Source organism: Syngnathus typhle, linkage group LG8, assembly GCF_033458585.1.
Source record: "Syngnathus typhle isolate RoL2023-S1 ecotype Sweden linkage group LG8, RoL_Styp_1.0, whole genome shotgun sequence".
NCBI classification, from domain to species: Eukaryota; Metazoa; Chordata; class Actinopteri; order Syngnathiformes; family Syngnathidae; genus Syngnathus; species Syngnathus typhle.
In genome coordinates, this window is record NC_083745.1 from 4,150,578 (window position 1) to 4,177,628 (window position 27,051).

The 27,051-nt window shown below is 43.1% G+C and overlaps 1 protein-coding gene across 2 annotated transcripts in view; it reads right to left on the bottom strand.

Annotated features, from left to right (window-relative positions):
* LOC133158003 (VPS10 domain-containing receptor SorCS1-like) overlaps window positions 1–27,051 on the bottom strand; it is a 59,878-nt gene that overhangs the window by 30,697 nt on the left and 2,130 nt on the right. For both annotated transcript variants that reach the window (XM_061284761.1, XM_061284762.1), the window contains exon 3: window positions 21,789–21,896. The gene's annotated coding sequence lies outside the window, so the exon portion shown is untranslated. The remainder of the gene's footprint in view (window positions 1–21,788; window positions 21,897–27,051) is intronic.

The following is a 27,051-nucleotide window of genomic DNA, read 5'->3' on the forward strand; positions in this document are numbered from 1 at the left end:
TTGTACCTTCATGATAAAGACGCCAAAAGATGGATAAACCCATCAAAATATGCTGACATGAAAGTTTATAAGAAGCCACAAGCTTTTGAGATCCGCTCAATATTGAGATAGATGAGAATCGCCCTTTTGGCAAGAGAAGCAATGAAATGCGCTGCTTCTGGTAAATCATTTATGCTTAAGGCGGGGCCTCAACCAACCTACCCAACGCACTCACTCCACCCTCCATTAAACATTCTGAATTTAAAAAAAAAAAAAAAAGAGAAAATGCGTCGTGTTCTGCTAGCTCGCTTGTGAAACCTTCAAGCGTGTTGTTGATTACCGCAGCGACTATGATCTCATCGGATATATTTAAACGGAAACACTGGATGTGAGCAACAGGATAGATGTGCACACGCAACGCTACCTTAAAATGATGAGAGGTGAATTAAAAAATCAAAAGCAATCATCCCTTCAGCGGGGTGAAAATTGAACTTGCACACGCAAATAGTATTCTAATAGACGAGCAACAGAGTTAGCACTGCTCCAATCTCCAGATAATACATACTCTAATGAGATCCGATACAAGTCGAAAATTCAGTCTCGGATAACATCACTTCAAGGAAATGAGAAGAAGACTCACATGGTGCTCTGAATAAAATGACAAAGTGTGTTTGCTATTTATTTTAATACTAACAACTTTTATGGAATTTAGTTGGGAACCTTCGCTGCCTCCAATGGATTGAAATAAACTCTTGAAGGAGGACAGGCTGACTCCCAAATAAGGTGCGCTACAGTAAAGAAATGTCTTGCATATGTCATTCACTGCCAGCCCAGTTAAAATGGATCTTTGACGTCTATAGCCGTCAATGGTAGTGAATGAGTTAAGTTTTGTTTTTTTTAGGTATTTACAATTGCTTAAAATAACAATAGCTCGAGAGCAAGAGCATCAGATGAAAAAAATATATTGTTATGCTGCCTCATTTTTCCATTAATACTTGGGCTATTGGCGGGAACATTTTGAGAATCACCGAACATAGCCTTCCAACTCGATTCCGCTTTTAAACCAACATGGTCCGTCTCAGACTGTATCTAGCGAGGCCGTGTCAGTTGTAAGCGAGCAAGATGCCTAAAAACAAATTCATGCATATTTGAAGAGGCCTCGATAACCTAGTGCCCTTTTCACCAGTGTACACAAAAAGTCTATTAAGGGGGTTACCAGAACCTGCTGCCCTGACTCTGCTGCTTGGTTTCCTTACGAAAGACACCGAAAAAAAGAAGAAGAGGAAGAAAAGAGCAGAAACCTATTCCGCTGAGCCCGACTGTCACACGCAGCCCTTTATCTATTGAATTGATTTGAGCTGAGCTCCTCTACCGGCGTGAAAATCTCCAAGAGGCTACAGGGCAGCTTTTTGGGCCATCAACATCACTGAAACGCCTCGCTTTCATTCAAGTGGCCTGATGAATTATTAAAAGCACCTAATCACATGGACTGAATGGAAGTCACTGAATTATCAAAGGGTCTTCACCCAGGAGAATTAATACACATGGTCCACATCATTAGGAACACCTCCAATTAAGAACTCTGACACCGTCAGACAGGCATTCATTTATTTGTTGTAGTTTTGCATTCTTAGAGCTCAAATATGTATTTACAAATGTTGCGACTCTTTATACTGTGTTGCGCCATGACACGTTTTGGCTGGGAAACACTAGTTGACAAACATGTGCTGATATTTTAAATACAATCCAGAAGCGTCCGAACGTTTAATTCCTCTTAAGACAAGCGCGCATGATTATTTCTCCATTAAAAGTGTCAAGACAAGCCATGAGTGAGCACCCAATACTGCGTCAAAACAAAACACGTCCGTGCGTAAATTCCGAGCGCGTCTGGAACGGACACTCACGCTGCTGTTCTGGCCCGACCAGTGCACCATCGCCTGGTTGTGCGCGGTGTCCCCGGCCAGGGCGAAGGTGGAGCTGGCCAGCTGGACCTCCACCGAGTCGGCGTACGGAACTTCGTGCGCGCTATCGTCTCCCAAATCGGCCCAAGTCTCAGCGCCCCTCGCGCTTCTCCTCCTCGGGTCCTCATCCGCGGTTGAATCCACATCATCCCCATTTTCCTCGCTGTCCAAGTCGTTTCGGTCGTCAGGGAGGGAAAGTTCTGTCTGATCTTCTTCACAACATGCGTCTTCTTGCCACGCCGCTTGTGGCTCGACTTTAGCTGAACTTTCTGCGAGCTCAGCGGTGACTTCGGGGCTGGCTTCGCTTTCGGTATATCCGACAAAGTCCCCAACTGGAAGCTCTCCAAAATGCGTCAAATCTTGCCCAAGGAACTCCCGGGGGGTCGCGCTAATGTGCGCCAAATGACCCGAGGGATTGCACTTCACGTCCGGCGTGCAAGTTGGGGAGGAGAAGACACGCGTCCACTCGGAGGAGAAAATCAGAAAAAGGCAAAAAGCGAATCGCGGCGCCATGCTAAAACGATGTTAGATAGGCTTCATTTTTGGGGAGGTGCGCAACAGTGATGCGTTTGTGTGTCATCCACCTGGTGGAGTGGAGCCGGTGAATGTGCGGAGGGGCGGTGCGGGCGACGAGTGCGCCCCTCCTGATGAGAGAGAGGAGGAGCTGGAGGCTGGATTCTGCATCAGCCAGCGTGATTTTTTAAATTAAATCATCTATTTAAAACAAAGGTGACACAAGTACTGGCAGGTTGCACCCACGTATGAGTAGACTAGATACGTGTGAGAAAAATACTTGAACTAATTTACCTATTTAAAAGTAGGGGGGGGGGGCAGATAGAGGTGCACTGAAAAACATGGTGTTGAATTGACTAAATTTCATTTCGTCAAGTGGTTGCACAAAATAATTATCTTTGATGATGCCAGCTGATGCTGAATTTGCTAATGAGTGCAAATGGAAATGTTACCTATCCAGAAGTGGCTTGACATTAGAATTTAATTTGTTGCATGACCACACTTGGGACTCAAAACACTTCAGGGTTTTCCCCACGGAAATGAATTGAAATGCCTGCCTCTTACATAAAAACCGAGAAAGTTTTCATAAAAATAACCACACTAGTTCCTTACAAAACATATTGTCCGAACATAATTAAAATCCAACCGTTTTTCCATCACAATTGATTCATTGCATATCCTGTTGTTGTATGCAACTTGGCCACCGAGGGGCAGTATAAGAACTTCATCATGACACAAATGGAGAAGACTTACACAAATACTATAACGGACTCAGTCGACTGCTGTAAGATTAGTCATTCTTCGCAAAGGATAAAGTATACATACCTGTGAATATTGTTATATTATCTGCCAAGACATGTTGATGCGCTGTTTATGTTCAAATACCCGTTTGCTTATAAGGCTACGACTATCGATGCTATTCATTACCGATTAAATTTTCCAAAAGCCTCTTGAAGGGCCTGCTCGCGATCAACTGTGCCCCAGCATATCATGGGTGACATCATCATCGTCACACAAAATAATGAAAGACCTTCAATCAATCAATCTTCCTTTAAGATGTTTGAGGAACTATCGCTGAGCCTCTCACAGGTGTCAACGTGCCGAGTTTGTTTTCCATTAGTGTGGCTCTTAAGTAATCAATTTACTGTCAATTATGCCACCCAGGTAATGAATGAACTCGAGGCCACGGTGACAAAAACAACCTTTTTTTTTTTTTAAAACAGCACAGAGTATGTCTTTATTTCTCCTTAAGCAATGAAATTAAATCCGTAACTCCACTTGAATCTTTTTTCATACAAGTATCAGCACTTACACTAAGCACTTACACTGAGTGTGAGTAATATCGCCGCCTCTGCGTTCTATTTTCTATGTATAGTTTTGACTTCACGTTCGTGATAATCATGAGGAAATGTAGAGCTTCTATTTGTGAATAAAAATCTGAATAGAAATCATGTCATTTTTTACTCGCGGTCCGCTGAACCAGCCAAAATGGCTCACTTTTGGGTCCGGGACCCACGAGTTGAGAATCACTGCTTTAGGTTTATAGTGAGTGTCTCGTTGTTGCTTTGGAATGCAGTCAGACAGTCTTGGAATGTCTCGGGTCCCATTTTATGTTTTGTTACGTTTGCGTTTTTCTCCGCCTCATTTGAAAAGCACTGCTTGTTTTTTTTTTTACGCCCTGCACTCAGGTTATTACCCGACATAAAATAATAAGAAGTCAGAGGTGAGGATCATTTATTGGGCGAGGCGTTTCTGTGTAAAGCGTCCCTGTGTCGGCACCACCGTGGAAGATAATTGGGACGTTATTACGGCCAAAGAATATACCGTGCGCCGATATATTTCTCGACTTTGGGCTCAGTTCCAGGCACATCATGGTAAACCATTAGGAGAAGTGTGGCCCGTTTGCATCTAGTGATTAGATTCTATTTCTGGGCAACGTGAAGTCGATAGAGGATGCTGTGCTGTTGACTGCTGAGCGAAGCCGAGGAGACTCCTCACACTGAGTCGCGTTCTCCCCGTCGCTGATCCCGGTCCGCATTCGGGGTCACCGGCACAGAGATGCCTTTCATTGGCAGCCATTAGCGATGCAGCGAGCGGGAGCTGTCTCAATCTGTTTCAGTTAGCCCGCGCCAGACAAGGGGAAACCAGTCTATAATGCAGATTGATGGCTGACTTGGAATTTCAATCACGGAGAACACTAAGCTAAAAAGCTGGAGTCTTGACTGTAATGCGGCGCTGGGGCGGAGCTGGCCTATTAAAATGGAGATGGTGGCGTGCAGGAAATAATGACTTTTTACGTGTGTTTTTACCCTGCGCCGGTCGTGATGGCTTTCTGTCTCGCCTGTCGTTGAAGCTTAGACATGGATGGTTGTACACGTGCTGGCCGCGGGTGACCTGTTTTGACGATTTGAGCACTATCTTAACTCGTCTTTTTTTAATTATTTATAGAGCACAAAAAGAAAACAACCACGGCCGAAGTAAAGTTTTGCACATATATTAAATTGAAAAAAAAATAGATGATCATAATATTTAGAGTTTGACTTATTAATTGATTTTTAGCCAATTTTTTATTTTTACCACATAAGGTAAAGACAAACACTGTGACAGTGTCCTATCACTAGTGAACTATTTTTAGAACTGATCCTTGGACCATTCATGTTGTCCTTGGGGCTAACCAGAACCTTGCTGGCACCCTTTTTTGTTTGTTTTCTCATTTATTTTTATTTTTATGACAATGCACATTAATTATAGAGCAAAGAAAGATCTGTGTTTGCTCTCTCCCTCCTCCTCCGTGCGCAACTGCTCACCCCTCCCCTCGCTGCTCACTGAGAAGGAGAAAAAGACAATTCATTTTAAAAGGTGACTTGTTTGCTCAACTCTGACAATCATATCGTTTCCTGCTTGGAAGTCCCTTCAAAACTCAATAAAGAAACAAAAAAATAGTACCAAAAGAGACTATTAGCGATTACTGAAGTTACGGTAACCCTTCAAAACTCATCTGCAGGCATTTTTGGGCACTTAATACGAAAAATTTCAGTAGACATGAATTTTACAAATCTGCAACGATAATCTAACGTCGATTTACGTGATGATTTTTTTCTTTCCTTCAAAGAGATTCCAAGTGATTGTCATTATAACACATGCACAATTTGGAATGCCACAAAAATAATCCTGAAGGGGGAAGCCTGAAGACTGCTCGGGTGAAAAGATAATGCAAATAGACATTACTCAGAGTTATGACCGTTACACAGGGAATTCAAGTTTTGTCATCACGACATCAAATGATTAAATACGTAATCAAGCGGGCGCAACCTCTTTGTTTGTTGATCTAGCGTTCTGTCTGTCTTGCGGCCGCATTGGGAGGATGAAAAAGCGCAAGTAGGCTTTTACATTCACATCGCGTGCATTCCCGATCAAACAGCCGCGGTACGATCTCTTTTTACATTTATTTTATTCTTCTCGCATTTTTCAACTCGCCACAGCAAGGTGACAGATTTCAGGGCTGATGCCTGCAGCACATTTGTGTGCACAACATGGCAACTGTGGAATCATTGTCTCTCTCCAAAGACAAGATTGCTGCTTTGCTGCCTCTCACACAGGCTGAATACAAACGGTGTGCTGCTCCCCACAGCTCGTTTCTCTGATGGCAAACTTGTGGGCAAACGGTATGACGGTAGCGGTTAGTGAGGGACATGCGCAAAACAAACATCATGCAAAGAAATCAAAGGATAGTTTCATCTATCTGTATTTGTTGATTTCATCAAATCTAAAGAGAAGGAAGTCCTAATGACTCCGAGACGACAAAACGACTGCTGGCCTTCAGCTTGGAGCCATCAGACACAACAAAATGCACAGATTGAATGAAGCTAGAGCGTATTAGTCATTGCCTCACCCACAGGAGCATCTTTTCCCTAGCTTCCTCTTTGTCTGTCGTTATTATTATGAAGCCCGGGTAGTTAATTGTTGGACTCTTTAGATATTTTCTCAATGTCATCAGAAGCTGCCTTTGAGAATGACCTATTTCACCGAAAGATCATTTTTGTATGAAGTAGATGTTATGCTGTTTAAAATGCACGGATCAAGCGGACACATTTTTTAAAGAAAATTAAATTAACTGCACAGAGTTAATGTATGTGAGCCTGCTGACAGGGTGGACAGTTTTTAATGAGCACATGACCTTTACTTAGCAGCATTATTTAGTTAACAAGCCAACTGTGCACTGTTAAACATTTACAATTTCTGTTTGAATCCATTTGTGACAGAGTGGACATGTCAGGCTTGACAACATTCAGCAACACCCGATATGATGGTGTATTACTGGATGTACCGAATACTGGAGGTCATGACAAGAAAATTATTGCTCTTTTTTATTGTTCAAATTACATTTTTGTAATCACTTACAGTGGCTTGTATGTGTTTGGATTTGTGTTTGTGTCTATCCATGCCCCAGGTACATTGTGTAATTAAAAACACGAGGAGTTAAATTTTTTTTTATTGGAAACCTCTTCAACTGTCACAAAAGTTAATTAAGGTTGTTGTTTTTTTAAAGCCAGCAATTTAAATGAACAAATAGAAAAGCCATGACTGGATAAAATGTCTTTCTTAAAAAAATAAATAAATAAAATACCAGAAGAGTCATTAATACATCAAGGATTCTGTGTAAAGCAACTTTTCACAACTAAATGGTCGAAGCTCTAGTAGTTTGTTATGAAGGGGAAGAGGTGTTGGCAAAATGTGTCAAAACGTGTCATTTTATACATTTTGGCGTTAGTTCGAATTTAACAAATGAGATGGCGTGTTTGGTGGGGAAGGCTAGGCACTTGTCAGAGGTGTTTCGTCACCTCCAGGTAAAGTCGGGCTAGTTTCTTTCATCACGCATCCCGTTGGCATGCTAAGCTAAGCGAGCATGGCTACATGAGGGGGTTGAATATTCAACAGCTGACGCAGTATGGTGCAGCACTTTTAAATTGCGAAAAATTACAAGGAAGACTTTTTGGCAGCCATTTTTGTTGAACTCGTTTGGCCATTACAGTTAGTTATAGTTCTAAATCTCAATTTAGCCTAGCACTGCTAGCTATAGCTTCAAGCTAGCTAACGTGTGGTGCAATTGGGCTCCTACGTGGAAAACCTCGATAAAGTTTCAAACTAAGGAAAGTTTATTGCCTTACATTCTCTTTGATAATGATTTTAATTTACATTTAGCAGTGCCGTGCTATTACATTTTGTTAAAAACATAATTCAAATGGCCTTTCCGGGGAACTGGAAAAGATTAATGGCATTTACAATCATTTCCAAGGGGACGACTGATTTACTAGCTTGGCCAAAGAATGACTTGAACTCGAAAGTTAGGCTACTGTACTGCACCCTGTGAAAAGCCATTAAGAAAGCAATTGCATTAATAAAAAAAAATTAAAAAACGTGTAAATGATGGAATCCTCTTTCGCAGCATGTTAACTTTTGATTACACCGAGCAGTTGCCATGTTTCCCCACGCAAAGCAGTCATATTTCCCCCTTTCCCTCATCGCCTTTTGGCTTAATTAGCCAGGGCGTGAATGAGAGAAGGTCATTTAGGTAATTTAGCCGTCTGAAAAGAAACTTCCAGATCACACGCTGCAGGTGCGAAGCGGCCAGCGCTAATGAGGTCAGCGCAGCCTTTCCCTCGACGAGCGGAAAGGCCACGCGTGGCAAAACTTAAAAGCGCGGAACTTTCTCCACAACAACAAGAACGCCGAGAGGTGGATGGGGAGGGGCCGGCGAGGCTTTGCCAATTCCTCCACGGCGCATCAAGAATTCACAAAGTGCACTTGCTCATCCTGCGGAGGACCCCCTCTTATTTTCAAGAATGTCACTTTTGAGTCGTGCGAACGAGACGGAGAGACATCCTTCCCCACATCAATTATTAACCAAAGCTTATATCACAACTTCACGCAGATCAAAACAGAAATCTTGTAAGCGACTTGAGGGCATCTCATATATTTAGTGCTGCCAGAGAGACGTAAACGGAAGACAGTGAGGTTAGGCGTTTGAAAAGTGACGCTGAGCTCAAGAGCCTTTGTGATTTCCCTGACAGGTACGCGACGTGGCAGACGAGCACTGTAGGCTAAGGGAGGGGGTCTATCTTTGTAGCTCTCCATCACATGCGTAAGGATGCTGCTGCTGCTGCTGCTGCTGCCGCAGAAAAAGGGTTCCTGTGTGAATGAATATTTTATGACGTTGCTAACAGGCTACCATCGGTAGCATTGCATTTGCATTCCAAAACTGCCTGTTGTGCAGAAAATGAATCGGCAAAACTAAGGAGGGCGTTACTTAAGGGTCGCAAAAGATTCGTCTGTTTTGGGAGTAATAATGAAATAATAATTAAAAAGCAGGTAAATGTCTTGGGGTAATAACCTTAAGACTGGCTGACTCATTAGAGTTATATTTAGATGTCAGCGCAAGCTTTGTTTCATTGGGCTGCGAGATGATGTGAGGTGATAACGAGACTCTTCCTCTCTGTGTGGGCGCGTCAAAAAGTCAGGAGACACACGCTTCCTTCCATAGAAAAAAGGGAAAAAAAAAAAAAGAACCATCTATTTTTAGAAATTCAGGCAACTTTATCAGATTTTTCTTGTCAGCTTCTCTCAGGTAGTTGAAACGTCTCAAGGTGCTGATCTTGTTCTGCTTTGAGCACTTTGAGCATGCAGATGTTTTTTTCCCAACATATTTCTCAATCTTTTTTTTGTGTGTGACATGTACTCTTAAAAGACAAGCCAGGAGAAGAATGTGACAAGACAGGTGAAGAATATAGCGGAAGATTGTGATGTAAATCATATTTGAAAGTCTCCAGTTTTCTGCCAATAATTTGTCCACACGTGTTGTTAAAGTTTACTTTTATAGAGCAGCGTTTTGCAAACTTTTTGGATCTGGACAATTCTGCAAGGACCTCCTCGGAATATTAATACGGATAAAAAAAACAAAAAAGAGGCTTCAAGGTGTTTATTGCCACTCCCAGTTGAGGTTTACTGTCCAACTAAATATAAAAGAAAGAGAATTACAGTATTGCAAGCATCCTAAAAGCTTTAGCTTAATGTTAACAAACAATGCAAATTGCGAAACGCAATTGTGTGGCTCATGTCTGCCCCTCCCCAAAAGGAGCAGTACCATGTCCAAGGAAAAAATGTGGCAAAACTTGATTATTCAACTAACTCCTGTTTGAGGAGCAAGTTAAGACTGAATGAGACCAAGGCTACAAGCTGATATGTAAAACAAAAAACTGTTCGACGTATGCACTTTTATAAGAAATGTCGTCGGCTTTTCTATCTTTTTCAATCGCCACTTCTCCACTCAGTATCGATTCTCTCCCAGCGGAAAATGTCAGGTTATCTCGAGTTATGACCTTGGCAGCCAACAACAAATTCCTAAAGGGTATAGGTTATTGCTAAAATGTGAAAGTCAAGTACCAAGCTACCCCCTAAAGGTACTGATGAGTACATTTCTTAGGAAAGTTCACTTTTTGTCCAACAACACTATTAGGAATTTTGTACAAGTTGCATCCAGTAATAAGACAGCCCATCCCCAAAGTTATCCTCAACTCTGAGGCTGACTCCTTCGGATGACAATGGCACTCATGCTCGGCGCTTTCTATTTTAACAATGTCATACACAGAGTCACACTCAGCGATGTGAAAAGCCTTGCCTGTAAATCTGTGACTGTTTGAAAGTCAAACACAGGAATAACTCCGCCATCTCTACGTTGGCGAGCCCCTCGGGGAATGTGTCGCTCTCATCCGGTGACACAAACCGACCGGACCCACATGAGTTGCTCGGTGGTGATTTACATTTTCTATCAGCTTCCTTGGTCTGCCGCCAACCGGCATGTGGAGAGGGAAAAAAAAAAATGCTCCCGAGATATGCGATAGGTGATAGAAAGCATAGGCTCAATGTGAGGCTGTCTATATTGAGAGCTCATTAGCTGGAGAGACCCTGCGCGTATTGTTGCCGGTGTGCCGAGTCAGCGAGAGTGCCACTCATCACACGTTGCAATCTAAACTCCTGCACATCTGCTCCGGCGGCGTCAGGGTGACCTCGCGCACTCAAAATCGTAAAGTGAGGTTCACACAAAGGCTTTTAACAAGCTGCCGCTTTTGCATCGTTTATAGAATATGAAGAATTAGTTGATTATAATGACTGCAGGCACAATAGTATCAGTGTGCAGGAATAGGGTCGGACGGTTATTTCGGTGTGAGCGCCTGAGTGTGAGATGTGGCTTACAGCAGGTCCTTGCAAGTGTTCTCATTTTGGATTTTTGGTGTGTGAGTCCTGTTCAATATGTGAAAAAGGCTTTTAAGGAAATTAAGAAAATTGATAAGTAATTTATTCTTGCAGATTAATTATATGACTCAACTCACCTAAATGTACATACATTATCACTATTTTCGATAGGTGGGGTAAATTATACAAATCTGACCCAAGAAATTGCAAACCCTTGAAAAGTTTTATTATATTTGAATTATGAAGCCTGAACTGGTTGGAAATTAAAGGCGAAATGAGGTGGCCACTAATGTCCAGCACGGAGCCCAGACAATTTAAATGGCGAGTGTCCTTCCCATCTCATTTCGCTTGTCTGGCCGAAGTTTCGATTCTCTGTCCACTTATCAACCCGGCGTGATTGCGTCTGCCTCTGTCCTCTCACCGCCGTACACGGAACTTGTTTACTAATTTTACTGCACAGCTCATTATATACTGTCGATGTTAATGAAGAGTTGACCTGCACTGCGACGGTGCCTACTTTGACATGCACCCCCGCCCAAATAATGTCACGAAATGCGGGCGGCTGTCATGAGTGGCATATGATGAGATGGGGGAAGTGTAACAAATCAATCGGATGGCTCAGACAGAGGCCAGGTCTCTAATGAGAACGTGTCAGTGCGCATTCTCAAGACAGACAACGTTTTATGTGGTAGCATCATCGAGCACACGACTGAAAAGACAGATGGGGGGGGGGGGGGGTTAGCTGAGAACAATAGTGAAGAAGGCCATCTATTGACTGCATCAGCATAAAAGAAGTCTACTTTCATGTCTACGGCCACTGCTATTTCAAAAGAGAAAATTAATCAATGAGCCTCGCCGGAGCAGCTTTCATGAAAGCGCCATTCACAGCGAGCTGCCATTTTGCAGTAAGACCATCGTTTGGAATAACACTTTTCATTTGCCGGGTGCTCATCTTCTTTGAAACTCGCCAGATGTTGATGTGGTCACAGTGACATTGCCTTCATATTGGTATTCATTATCTGTCCTTTCAATATTCGACCAATGCCTTCTGCGAGTTGCTTCTCTTCTGAAGGTTTAGTCAGTTACAGTGGCTATAAAGAGTTTTTTTTGGCGCTATGTGTATTTAAAAAAAAAATGGAAGCCAGTTAAATCGTTTGAAGCATTTGCTGTTAGAGGAGGAAAGAAATGCCAGGAAAAAGACTAGTCGAAGAGGGTGTGCACAATTGTGCAATCACATTATCTATATGATTTGCATTCTCCTCATTATTTTTCAGTTGACTTGTACAGGTTATAGGTCGCATAAGTGATGGGAAAAGTCTTGAAATAATTTATCACGGTCTCCTTTTTCAATCTAGCAAAAGAAAATCGGGCGGTCGAACAGGGGTGTGTAGACTTTTTATATCCACTGTACGTCTGCGTGCTCGATGCATCGTTTTGAATATTTTGCTTGTCAATGAGAAATTTGTCACAAAATAAGAAAAAAAGTAAGAACCTATGACAATTAGGGATATCCCAATATAACTTTTCCACTTTCGATAAGATTTCGATAATGATCCGATGCAATATCAGCCTGAATCATACGTACGTTTTTATTTTATTTTGAAGTCTGGAATGTCAGAAACAAATGTTTGCGGGGTTGTATTATCTGGCAGTCGAGATCTGAAGGTGTGCACGCATCAAGTTGAAGCATTCTTTGATGCCGACTCGTCAACGTCACGATTCACACTGAATCGAATTCGCCACAAACGATGCCTTCAGATAAGATCTCATTGCCGTAAAGGGTCTTCTAAAAACCTTGTCGGAAGTCTGCTAATTAGCAAGAGTCTGACGATACCGAGCCATGATTGAGAAATAAATCAATCATGAGCAGCGTGAGATGTCTACGACGCTCGTCTGTCATGGCAGAGCTCGCCGTTGCTCTTGTGAAGATCCGCCTTAGTGAAAAGCGCACACAAAAGGCTTTGCGGGCTGCGGGCTGGTGTTTTAGCAGAGGTGCAAGAAACGCGCGAGGTTGTCAAGCCTATTAGAAATGTATTTATTTCGGCTCAGACGATTGCGTGCGAGACGCATTGTGACGCCAGCGGTCTATTTGCGGCGGCATCAGTATGCGGCGTAACCGCACACCCGGGCCGCCGCTGACACTTTTGTCGCTCACAAAAAAAAAGAATAAGAACAAATAATTTTGAAGGGGATATTTGCAACGTGGGAGAGAGCTCACTCGATGCTTAGAACATTTTTGATGTGACAGAGTGGAAATATCGCTGCCGTGTATTGAGCTCGTTTCCAGAGGGGAGGGGGGAGTACGGTGCAGACATTTCTTGACCTTCTGGGTTGTCAGTCCATTTTTAAAACTTTTTAAGAATGATTACTTTTCATTTTGAATGAATTACAGTTACCACATCTCAGCTGTGTATTTTGAGGTGAAAATTTAACAGGCGGTATCTTTTTTTTTTTTTTTGGCAGAGTGGCACACTTTTCAGACGTCATAAATAAAATATAATGTTCACGTGGGCGTGCTTAAGCAACAAAAAGAACCAATGTCTGAGTTGTTTGACAATGATTTCCAACAGATCTTTTCGCAAGGGTTGGTGGGGAAGGGGGAAAAAACCCACAAACAAAATTCATTGTCAAATTTAAAGCAAGCTGTTTCTCTTTTCGATGATCACGCCATCTCCCTGCCGTGTCAATCACTCGCCAGTTTTTTTTTTGCTGAAAGCTGCGAGCTGAAAGTGCTTTGTGAAGCGCGGTAACTTGATTCATGTCATATTAAGCAGGCCAGCCCGACCACGTCGTGGTTGTTTTCATGAAGCCATTAAATCGTCTCATCTAAGTGTCGTCGCTGGCGCACACACACCGCATGTCACGACAGAGGAAATAACAACGCTCTAATGAGGCACGCTCGATGCCCATTAAACGTCAAATTATCGAGTCACGCGTGGCCCGCTTTGACAAGACTCTGACTTAATATGGAATAGACGAGCATTACCACGGCTTACTAAAATGTTCTGACAGTCATATATTTTCAGATTGCGATCAAAAGTATTGAGACATTTTGTGGATTCATTCATCATACAGGACCCATTGCATTTAAACCATAAATATGTTTTATAGTATCTATCTTAATATCATGCAAGGATTTTAAAACTATATCTTATCATATATCATATCATATATTATATTATACATATATTATATATAATTCTGCTGCAGATGTCTTCTTGCTTTTATACAGTTTTTATATTTAATTGTGTATGCTATTTTATCTCTGCATGGCGACCTTGAGTGCCTTGAAAGGTGCCTTACAAAGAAAATCTATTATTATTATGTTATATTATAATTATATTCCATGGTGCCAAGGAACTATGTGAAATGAAAAAAAAAAAGAGAGAAGTTTTATCTGGACAAAAGTAGGGTTTTGCTACCATTTTGAACAATTGTATTCTTCTAACTTTTGTGTGGAATCATTTGGGGAAGCCGCTTTTCTTCTCCAGCATGACACCAAGCAGGCCATGATAGCATGCTTGGTTGATTCGGTGAGGAAGAACCTGACTTAACAACCGCGTCAAACACTTTTGGGAGGGTGCAGAGCTTGTGAGGCAGACCCTCTCATATGGATGAAAAGTCTCGCAAAAATTCATCCCCCAAAGAGTGAAAGCCGTTATATAATTCACTCTGCTCGAAACGGGATTGTCTCTTTGACATTAGCGGTGGGAGCTATATTGTTGCAATCAAGTGGAAAGTGCTCAAATGTCGACTCTTGCTACGTTGTGACCTCTTCCTCCAGCCCGTTGAAGGTCATTGCTTCCTGTCTGAAATGGCAGAGCGCCTGAAAACACAGCGCTTCCACACTACAGAGGCAGAAAAGAGGGGAGGGCATTATCTCAGGATGGAGCTGACCTTTCCACCTCATATCAAAGCTAAATAGACGGCAGAGTCTGCGAAACTTGGCGGAGTGCCGACGGGTTGTGTCCGACTGCACTCGATCTGTGTTTTGCTTTATTTCGCGGGGATTTTTCGGCCTTTTCCCCTTTCGCACTCCGTTCCGAAAAGGAGGCGTGGCCTCAACTCGGAGGCGAGACAAAAGTGAGCAAACTCACTGCCGAGTCATCACGCGTGTTACATGTTGTTAAAGACGCGCTGCTTGCTGTTGTTTGGCTATTAACAGCGGCGATAACTTCCTTTTACGACTTGAAGGAACGGCATTGGCGTTGTGCCCCCCCCATCATTGAAGTTAAGCCACTTTTAGTGTTTCTCTACACTTCTACACACTATCCATCCATCTATCTGTCGGTCTTAACAACGAGAAGCGAGTCCCAGCGGTGCACCGCTGCGAATTGGACCGTATGTGAGATTTTAATTCTCTCAGCGGACCAACACAACCCGGCCCATTAAAAGGAAAGCGTGTCTGTAGAAGAAGAAGAAGAAGGGCTTGAAGGAAAAATCAATGGTCACAACAATGCACTACGTGTGGGCATCTCCGTCAGCCGCCCTATGATGAATTCATTAACGTGATTGAAGTTGGTCCACGGTTCAAAACCCAAGACAGCGAGCTGACATGAATCAAAGCCATGAGAGTGAAGTCACGACCCGAATTCGGTCATTTAATCGTGTTCCGATAATGACTGTGACTTCCAACGCGCTGGTTATATTTCATGAACCGCCAGATCACAAAATGTCCGCGTGTAGGCTGTGAATTATGGGTAAAGATCCATCGGAGGTTTCCTTTTAACATTTGTTCTTTCTCCGGAGGGAATAACACAGAGAGGTGTAATAAGGGACCGCGTGAAGGCTGAAGTAATATGATTTTTTTTATTGGCTCGCCCACTAAAATCTGCAACATACGACAGGGCATGGCATGAATATAAAAAAATGACCACTCATTCACTGCCAGTGACGGCTATAGACGTCAAACATCCATTTTAACCAGGAACGAGTTAAGCGTTTGTTTGCTGGCTCGTGCTGACTGCTGAGTTTCAATTTCGAGAAGGGAAGTCCCAAATTTACATTTTATATTCCAAAAACGATTACAAATATGTTCAGCGTATCGTTACAATAAAGAGTTTCGATGTATACCTTGATTACATAATCAAAATGTATACATAATTAATTGAGTTTTACTTGCGCTATAAAATACTAGGACATCATTTCAAACTTCAAAATGAAGCTAGCCTGGCTATATTTAGCTCCTCGGGCAACATGCAAAGATGTTCATCTTGCGGTTATCACTGCAGCTACTACTTTCATAGCTTTGGGCATTTTAGAGCACAATACGGGGAAAAAATATAAATCGGTCAGTTTTTCAGTGAAAAGGGTTTTTTATTTCAGCACCCTCCTCCCACTTTGGTACCTACGGGCAGGACAGAGAGTCAGGGTAAGAGGCGTTAAAACGCCATCTTGGATGGCTAGCAGGGAAAAAGGCTAATAAAGTTTTGACTGCAGTTCCGTGTTGTTATATGTTGTGACCTTCTAATAAAAACTGCTGCTAGACTCTTCGGCTTCTGCATGTTTTTGTTACAATGTAGCTGTGCAAAGTGCTCCTCCGAGCTGTGTAAGTGCATTTCATTTCAAAAGTGGAAAAATATTCAACTTGATTAGAAATAAAGCTCCAAGAATGTAATATTGAATAGTTTCACATAATAAGGCTTGCTATTCATCTCTTGGTGCGCAGAGCAGTTTTGTCCCTGAGATTAAAAAATGTAAACTGCCAGCTGGGACTTAAGTCAAATTTTGAACTCAGAAGTCCCCGACTTCATTGTATTTTGACGGTCTCCGGCGCGCCGCTTTATGTGACTCCCGCTCGCCTTACACAACTCTCACTGCATTTAATTAGAAACCCCACGCCGCCGAGCTCCGACAGGCATTGCGGCAAAAGAAAAAAAAATACCACCTAGGATCATATATCCACCGAAAGCACACCAGGACCTAGACCTTGCATGGCACACTCGCGGCGGACAATGAGGCGCTCTGAAGCAATTAAACATGTACCCAATAAATCTCTATTCAAATTTAAAAGCTAACTGCTTTGGCCCAGTAATTTTTTTTTTTTTTTTAACTTCCGGGATCTTTACGTTTTAAAACTTTTTATTTTAGATTACTACTGCATGATTAGCATCTATATGTAATCATCTCAAGTCAGTGATCCCAAACACACGATGGAAATCCCATTTCGAGGTTCTCCAAGTTTAACAGTAGAGTATTTCAATTGAAAAACTGTCATCTCGGAACATTAAAAATTTCAACCCTCAGCACTAAAAGGTCTGAAAAACTCAATAAAGAGAAAAATCCAAATTTAAAAAAACCGCAAAGCTTTTCCAGTGCAAAGCGGTGTCCTTATTCTAAGAGGTCAGTGACATTTTACATTCTGAACTTGTTTTAGAAAGTTTGGCATGGGGAGGAAAAAAAAAAAGCCTCGCCACTTTAACAAGGCTGTTTAAATGTTGATGAGAAGTCTGTTCCCACCCACTGGCTCATCATCAAAAAAACATGCGTGATCATGCAAATATGAATTCAATTTCCGAGAGTGAATAAAAATGCCCCTGAAAGGTAGATGAAACAATTGCGCTTGGTGGGGAGAATAAAAAAAAAACAAAGCCAAAACAGTCTTATAAATCAATTCTGTTCATACGTGAGAATATTGAAATGGTGTTATTTCAAAGGAGCTTGAATCTCTCAAGGACGACCACCCTCAACATTATCGTCACGGTCATTAAAAGTCACGGAAAGTAACTTTTAATGACGCTTTTTCTTGTTACTTTAACGGAAATAAATACGAGATGATTAAATTTTAAAACGCAATCCGGAAAAAAGATATATCCTTTGACCTACAAAGTAGGTGTGAAAGACATTATATTTGAAAAAGTGGCTTTAGACATTTTATTACGATCCATAAAACTACCACAGCAAAAAAAAATATTCCGATAATGATGACAGTTTGTCTTTATGATCTTGTAGTCAATCAAGTTGTGACACAAGCGAGGAGCGTCATGCTAATTTAGAAATCGGCTTCTGTCAATCACCACTGACAAAATCCCTCTTCATTTCAGAACCTCAAACATATTCGCGCAATTGACTCACAACTGGTTAATTGGCCAAGAGATGAAGCGAGCAAAGCGAGTTGGCATCTGGCAGCCGTATCTGAAACCTGAGGAGATTACCAGGCAAGTGTGGAAGGATGTGGATAGATGTTTGAGGAAAAAAAGAAAGAAAAAAAAGCCTCAGATTTGGCCACAGCAACAATTTTGAAAGAAAGAGCAAAGTACACAGAGGACCGGGGAGACTACAAAAAAACGGAATGAGTGTCATTTTAAAAATGGATTTACAAAGAGATGCTTCAACGAGATAAAGGCGAGTTTGAAAAATGAAACATGGTGAAAGAAGCAGAAACTGGCAGACAGCAACCCGAACTCGTTAATATTGGTTTTCTGCTTATTTTCCATTGACTCCAACACTCTTTTCTCTCGACCCAAAGCATACCACAACAACACGAGGAGGGAAAACGGCAATTAAAAAGCCACAATGTTGTTATCTTTCGTTTTCTAACAAAGTGTGTTTTCTCAACTCGACCGAAACTTTGCGCTCGGATATCCACCTACACCTTTTGTTCTTTGGGTAATTACGTTTTGGTGGCGACACCTCAGGAGACACCCATGGCTCCCCAAACCAATGCAGCGGCTTGTGTTTGCGCAAATGTGCGCTTCAAGGTCGTTTCCGACGTCTGATGCCAGTGATGAAAAAAAGGAGCTTTTTTTTTTTTTTTAGGGCAAAGTTCAGATACGGGTTAATGCAAAGTACCAACGTTAGGAAAAGTGCTCCTGAGGAAACGTGTCAAAGCCTATTGGTAATGTCGCAGCTGATGAGGCGTAATTGTTGAAAATAAAGAGAAGGGCTATTTTTGTCTGTCTAATGGCAGTGCAGCAGGAAATGAGTGGCTATCTGAAAGGAGCATTAGTACAATTTCAGCGGATGGATAGTAATGCTGGATAATCTGCCCAACGCAGGTAATGAATCCAATTTTTGGTTGGTTGGTTGATTCGCCGCTTTGAAGAACTAGATCACACTGGAAGTGCAATGAGAGGACTAAGTCCAACATTGGCCGTAAATTAATATAATTGATTTAAAAAAATAAATAAAAAATTGTCTTGATCTTGTCGGTAACTGTTCCGTATTTTACTTTGATCAGAGTAAAGAAATGGCAATACATTTTCTCGCGCATTAAAACTACCACATTTTTATTATGTTGTTTTTTTTTTTTACAATTGCATTGAATTCTAATCTTGTATGAATATCATTTTCAAACTCAGCAGGGGTTACTGTTTAATTCGAGTACTTCAGGTCGAGAGAGAGAGAAGAGCGAGAGAGAAAAAGAAAAAACAAAAGCTCCCCACAAGCGAGTTCAAACAGGTTCAGTTCAATTTCCTGAGCAACAGATTGCTTGAATGAAGATTTTAGGAGACATGCCAAGTGCATATTTGCTACTATTCAATTATTTCACCTGCTTTGCAGAAATGATATTTCCTATAGATTTCCGACTTCTTAACGTTTACGCCGCCACATTTATTTTGAATGACTTAAGTGAGGCCAAGCGTGAAAAGGAAGCCGCACGTTATTGACTTTTTTTTCGGTTGGCAATTAACATCTCACCGAGGGCGGCAAGTTGAAAAAAAAAAAAAAAAAGCAGTCGCTCCTTGGCTAACCCTGGCGCATTTACATTTAAGAAATAAGACGCAATAAAGTCGCGTTCTAACTGTTAAAGATTTTATACATAATAAATTTCAAATTATGATGCCAATACGAACTTCGTCATACATATTTAATTTTGCCCTCCGCCGAAATTCATCTCCCGTCTGTTTATATCGCTGCCATTAACATCAAATATGTATGATACGTATTTCTCCAACTCAGCTAAGGTAAAACTACCTAACTGGGTTGCTTGACATTATTAAGCGGTTCAAAAGGTTACCGCATACCGGTATGCTTAAAAGCGACTGAACTGGTCGATTGGGAAAAAAAAATTTGCCGTCGCCAATTTCCTGCCGCACGTCAGGCAATTAACCCCTCGCACGCACACAAACTCAACCGGATTGCCCTGGCCGCTGCGGCTATATAATAAAACGACAAAGAAAGGGGGGGAAAATGCTCAAATAGGCCAAAGGAGAGATCGAGGGAAATGAAGACGATATTGACAGCCCATCCATCTGGGCTGCGCTCCCAAAAGATTCCACTTCCATCCATCCATCTACAATTTACAAATGGATTGCATGTCAAAGTCTCGACCAAAATGTCCTTGCCATTGGTCGGAGTTGGAGCTAGGATGGAAATGAATTACGTAAGAAAACAACCCGTAGCATTCCAGGAAAACTATCAAGTAAAGGCTTCGGCGAAATCCGTCGCTAAAACCCAGACCTTACCACCCGCATGGGTGAACCGGAGGGAAAGGAGAAGAGTTCCCGCGGTGAGTGTCAGCAGCTCAGACAGGCTTGCATAATAACATGGAGCATATTCAGAGAAGTCTGCCGCACGTAGCGAGAGAGTTCGGCTGCCATTTTCGTCAGGAGCGTTAACAAGCAAAAGAGGGGCTTCATAGATGCTCCTCATTACCGGTGCAAGTTCCTCATCCATCCCGATCCCCCTCGGACAGGCTCGTCCCCTCATGTTGGCGTTTCTGATCCAAAGGGACAGGGCTTGTTGAGCTTAAGCGGCCTCAAATACGCAATTGTGCAGATGCTGATTCGGTCGGACAACTCGACGGGTTCCATCTATTTTCAACGATAACCGACTCTTTGCAACTTTTAACTGGGTTTCCTCGCTGCTAATTAGCGATTAGCAGAACACGGCTACACTTTGACACTTTTCTAGTTTAGCGAGCAGTGGCAGTAAATTGCAGTGTGCCTGAAGGAGCACTGTGAGCACACCTGTCCTCGTCCGGCTGGACTTTATTTTGCAACGCCACTCTCCTTTCACCGGGGAGAGCGCGGCGGATGGAGGGATTCAATAAAGAGAGACTGATTAACATTCGGATCCAATATAAACGTGTCAGTTGGCGGCGTGGACGCCAAAAGCCACCGCGAGAACCGCACGGGAAAACTGTGCGCCGCCAAGGTTTCGGAATACAGACGAGCGAATTCGCCGCCGGGGAGATTCTGATTTATTTACATGGAGCCCAGGCCGCACGCTCGGGGGGGTGGGGGGTTTTGAGTCTGTGCCAAAAACACGAAAAGCGGCAACTGGCATCTTGACAGGAGGCAGCTCATTTATCCGACGCCATCTGCACTAGCGGCTATTAGATCATCGGCCTTGAGGTGGCGACGGTGAGCACGCCAGGCCTCTGCCGCAGTTTATGACTTTGACACCGTTGCGTCAGACAAGTGGCTGTCGCGAGTCCAGATGTATTCAAAAGATCCCCCCCGCTAAAACTCCATTGCGCGCCAAATTGAACGACTTTCGAGAGCGTTAAGGTCGCACCGTACTTGCAGTATAGTATTCAGACGACTCGTAAATTTCATGTACATATCTCAAGGTCATTTCGTGTATCAAAGTCAATGTCAGGTGAAAAGCCCAGAAGAGTCGTCGTCTCATCTTTGCAAACCAAACCTGATTATTTCCTTGCAGGCAATTTTTGTGATCATGTCGCTACTTTTCTCGGCGACCTAAAAGCGATCCCTGGCACTTTGAGAATATGTTTGTATTTGAATTCATGAATCGAGTACATCCAAAAGGGGATTTTCAAATCTATTTGGAAGTGGCTGTGAACATGCTTTATCCAAATCTGATGCACGACATCTGAAGGGCCCCACAGCTACCAGCCGGCCGCCACTTCCTCCAAACAACTCGTTATTGTCTTGATCTTTCCAGATAGCTGCCTCTGCCTCAGCGACATGACATGAACAAGAGTGAGTTTGCAGCTTGCAATGGAACAAGCTGTCTTACAATGTCACTAGATGGCAGTATTGAGCAGCACAAGTCAGATATGCGGGGTCGGGTCTTGATCATGAATGGTATGGGATGGGAATAGTGAGGAAGACATCTGAGCTACTCTTGTGCTCGGCTGTTTATTTTAATAAGATAATGTCCTCATGTGACTCTTACCTTTGACCTTGACCGGGGTGAGCTGGGCTTTCGTGAGGATGTCCGCAAATGATGGGGCGTGGTGGCTCGACCACTGCGGAACACTCAGGAAATGAATGTTTTATCAGTCTGTGTAAAAAAAAAAAAAATGTAAACAAGAGATGAGGGGGCGGGTGTTTAGCGTTAACTCAGTAAGTTGCCTGCATAACAAGCAGAACAGTGATGTAGTGGTTAGCATGCATGCCAAACAGTTGAGGGGTTCTGGGTTCGAGTCTCACAAAAAAATTAAATACATGGACGGGTCAGTGAAGGCTAGTCAAATTGAGGAAAACAAACCAGTCGAGCCAGACGCACTGCCGATTAGCGTGAAGAAGAATCATTTGCCTGTATTTATCGTCACGGCAACGGCGTGCATTGTGCAAACGCTTCAAGTGTTCAGGTGGTGGAGAGAAAAGGCAGAACAGCCTGTTCTGCTCACAGGAGAGTGTGTGGGAGGGAGGCGATAGCAAGCAGGCTGTACCTCTCTTTCCGCCGCAAAATGGAGGGGGAGAAACATTCTGCTCTTTTTTTTTTTTTTGCCGCTCAAAATAAACACAGAAAAGTCATCTCCACAACTGCTTTCAATCACAAACCATTCGGGGGGATACGTCAGGAGAAGTGCATCCATCCAATCTGGAGGCCTCCAATCTGCTCAACCTCTCCTGACACGTTTACTTGGCTCAGCGTGAGAAAAGGCAGCCGCCGTTGCAGAAGAGCTGAGGGAGTGCGGGAACATGACAGGCGCCGGCGCAATTGGCGCTCATCAGGGGGGGCCCCGTGACCCTCATCAAAGTCATCGTGTAAACACAATCGTGGGGAGTCTTGACGTGAAGGCTTGTCCTTCAGTAGATGAGGAGGAACCGCCAAATTGTTTCCTGGCTTTATTGAAGTGATAAAAAAATATTTTGGAAAAGAAAATCTGCGTTTTTTTTATTTTTTTAGCATAAGTCAACTTACAAATTGTGTTCTTCAAATGCCACCCCGTAAGGCACATGATAAAAAGTAATGCGGTTTGTAGATTGGATCCGCATTAAAATTTGATATTTTCTTCCTGGGCTCAAGCATAGTAATAATAATAATCGACCTGATATTTATGCGGTGGAAGCACAACAGGAAGGAAACGCTTGTTAACTTTCTTATTGGGACCGAGTTGCTCTGCTCAACTTATTTTTTACGATTATATATATAATAAATCCTTTGACAGCGTCCGGTGGGATACATTCCACTAATGTACCTTGTTTGGCTTCCTTCAAAGTTCTTTTTTTCTTGACAATTGACTACATATCCCGCTGTGTGTTTTGGTTTCAAAGCATTGATGTAATTTACAGTATGAGCAAGTTAACAGCCAACTTTATAGCACCTAACCGCCATTTTCGCAGCTGCTGAGGCCTCCAACATCTGCTTTCTATTAATGTCACCCTCGAAGAAACATTAGCCCAAACACGCATTTGTTGACTTAAGACGTGGGACCGGGGCCGAGCGGGATTTCATAATGCGCCTGCCTGCCTGGCGATGTGAGCTATCGCACTCGGAATCACTGGCCATGACCCCAACCGTTGCGAAAGACTCTTCCCGGTGCGCTCCGACTCCAAACGCTTACTTTTCAAATGACTCATTTTATGTTCGATGAAATTTTATCACTGGCCAATCATCACGTCCTAGCCTCCCCCCCCCCCCCGCTTAATGAATTTGATGATGAATGGCTTCTTTTATCGCAGGCAAATTAAACCTCCATTGCTAATGTCAGCTTTTAGCATAAGTGCTTACACCGTCGCAAAATTCAACGTTAGAATAACACGGAAGCGCGGACGCGAATACCAGGGCGGGCTTCGGTTAACCGGACATGTATGACATAATTACAGTGACACACACACACAGCTGGATCTTCACATTATGGAAACAATCCAAACACAACCGCAGCTGAGACTTTGCGGCCAACTCCCTTTCTTAAATAAACAAAGCCTGTCTCTTTTGCACGCTGCAGCAAAGTGTGTGTGTCTGATGAGGTGTGCGTGTGGTTCGACGCCCCAAAACGGCACGGATCCAACTGCAACAATGTAAATCGTTTCAGGTTCAAAGCGGCCTCTGTAGCTGGCGTACACCCCCGCAGCGCCGGTGCGCATTTATAGAATGCCGCGCACGTACATTTCGTCAGCGGGAACTTGTCAAAACAGTCGCATTGTTTTGTACCTGCAAAAAAACTTTTGCTGCTTCATCCAACTTTCCCGGCAAGGTCGCTCGCACGGGTTTTAAGGTTTGGCAACACGCTGACGTGCCGTTTGCAATTAGAATACTCCTTGAAAGCGTCAAGGGGGAGGGGGCAACATGGCGACGACATCCCGCCTACATGCTGTGGCTTTTACTTGTGTTTTTCAAGATGTTTGCAACCAGCTGGGTGTGTTTACAACACTTTCATCCTCCCAAGAGCAAAACACCCAGCGAGTCATATTCAAAGGTGAAATGAGCTCTGCGTGATCTTGTCCAGATGTTACGACGCGGGGAATAAGAACTGCGGAGAATTGCTCAAAATGATGACTAAATTTGACGTTTATCATGCGTGAGCTGGAAGGCGAACTTGATCGCACGCGGTGTTGATGCTTCATGATCCTTTCGTTTTAAGTGCATTTGCACCATCTTGTGGCATTTTTATGCAATTACAACTACTTTTCGCGTTTTTTGTTTTTTTTACTATTTCAGGGCTCGAAACTAACGATTGCCCGATTGCCCGGGGCAAGTAGCGATGGCAGAGGGGCAAGTAGAAATTTTTCCTCACTTGCCCGAACTTGCCCTGCCATAATACCATGTTTTCAAGCTGTAAAAACACGATTTTGTGCATAATTTCTCGCAACTTCTGCCGCTTCTGGTCCGACATTTTGTTTTCTAGGGAGCGGTTAGTTTCTCGTGTAAGTCTGCAATACATTGATAACGGCAAAGCGCTTCGTAATTAAATGCATGCTCCCTCACTCGTCCCTGGCTCTTCTGCGCCTGCGCACCAGCAGAGCTTGTTTCCGGTTGGCGGATACGAAGGCATATGAAGGCAAAACTTATAGTGTTGTCTTTTTTATTGCAAAAATGTGTCGGGCAAGTAAAAATCCACTCCAAAAAAATTCGGGCAAGTAAAATTTTGTTTCGGGCAAGTAAAATTTTCTCCAACTTGCCCGAGGGCAACTTGGGCAAAAAATAAGCTTCGAGCCCTGTATTTGTATGCCATCTTGTGGCATCTTTAAGCAATTACAACTCCTTTTCGCAAAATTCTTTTTTACTATTTGCATTGGCACTATCTTGTGGCATCTTTATGCAAGTACAACTGCTTTTCGCAGGGGGTTTTATTTTTACTCTCTGTGGCCTATGCACCACAAAAAGTTGAGGTCGACCATACGTCAACGTCGTTAAGTCATGTGAAACGACATCGCCAAAGCTGTAAAACCAAGAAATACACCAAACCGTGATTTCTGGCGCCTCTGGCACCGAGGGGGCGCTGAACTGAAGTTGCGTGTAAAGTCATCCGAGGTAACCGATGATTATCACTGTTGGCAAGATGCGATCTTATCTTTCCACATATGCACTGATAGCAAAACGCTTGTCTTCAAATGAGAGAGTGTAAAGTTTGGTTGCCATGACGACACTGCCGATGGAGATCTTAGACAAAGCTTCCCTGTTTTGCGGGAAAATGAATCATGGCAAGGATGAAGCCTTTTTGGCTCCGTTTACGCCGACTTGCCCTCGAGACGTACAATGGTTATTTTGTGGCCATTACAAAGCATGAACTGGAATGTTCCTGATTTTTGACGTCTTCCTTAAGCACAGACTGCGAGCGGGCGTGTTACGATACTACTTGGTGCTTTTTTTATGGATGGATTCATGAATACCCCCGTGTGTGTAGGCTTGGGGGGGGGGGTGCGTCTAAACCCTTCGAGCTCGTTACCTTGACACTCTAGCAGCTATTAAATATATTGTTGGGGGCCTGCCAACTCAAGCCAGTTTTGTTATTTCTACTTGATCGCACATACTGTAACATCTAGTTTGAATTGTTTAGAATGTTCAAATCAGATCTGAGCCTCCTAGGGGGAATGAAAATGATCCTGAACCTAACAAAAGGCTTTCAGAAGCTTCGTCGCACAGGTTTTTATGAAGGTAAATGAAAACCTGATTAAATCAGCCGCTATTGAAAAGAAAAAAGAAAAAGTTTAGTCCAAGAACATGGGTGCAAACATTCTTCAGCCAAGACTGCAAAATCTCATTTACCACACAAATAGATCTCAATTGTCCGGGGAGCAACCTGGGTGGACTGACCCTGCCCTAGATCAACAGCATAGATAATGGACAGATGATTGAATAGGCCCTCTTGCGTTTGCTTGTCTTTATTCGGAGGTTATTTCCAGCGGTAGCGTTGTGACAAGGCAAAAGGGCGGGCTCGGACATCGATATCTGATTTCTGTGCTAATCTGTACGAAAGAGCCATCCGCTAATATGGCTTGACGTCTGGGTCGATGCCTCCTGGACGAAACAAGCTGGCTGAAAACTTCAAACAGTCAGCAAGAATACGCAGGCGTCTGGGTGGGAGGATTTTCGACATGGCTGCGTGAGCTTGCGCGGCAAAGCTCATATAAGCTTTCGGCGGGAACTCGGCCAGATGGAGGGAGTTGAGCTATCTGGAGGTTTGAGGGGTCACGTCACTCCGGAGGCCAGCCAGTTCTGCTATTCATTACATCAAGCCATATGTCATTGTATCTGCTCCACCCAGCCAGCCAGCAGACTACGTTCTGTTCCCCGGAATTGTCAGGCAGTGACACAATCCTTCCATCTCTCACTCGCGCCAAAGTGTGATTGTGTACGAGTGTGTGATTAATTCGGAGCTGGCGGGGATAATGGTGCTGAGAAAGTTCTCAAAGTTGCATTCATCTGCACCGCTTTTTAATTAATTTATTTTTTTAAAAGAAGGAAAATCTTCGCAGAGGTTGACCAGCAAAGCGGAAAATAGTGTCCGTAAGGACGTGAACGAGAGCCCATTTACACGCAGGGGGAGACAAGTTCATTCAAGTGTTTTGGGTTTTAATTTGCTGTATCAGCGTCAACCGAACAAGCGTTCCAAGAAAACACATTTGATTAAATAGCAAACTCCTAGTGAATGATGCTTGCTCGTTAGCTTGTCTGATTACACCCCAACAATATGAATTATTCATGCCTCTTTGAGAGACATGATCCGTTTCAATCGTGTCATATTGAAGGTTGCTTTAAACATCAT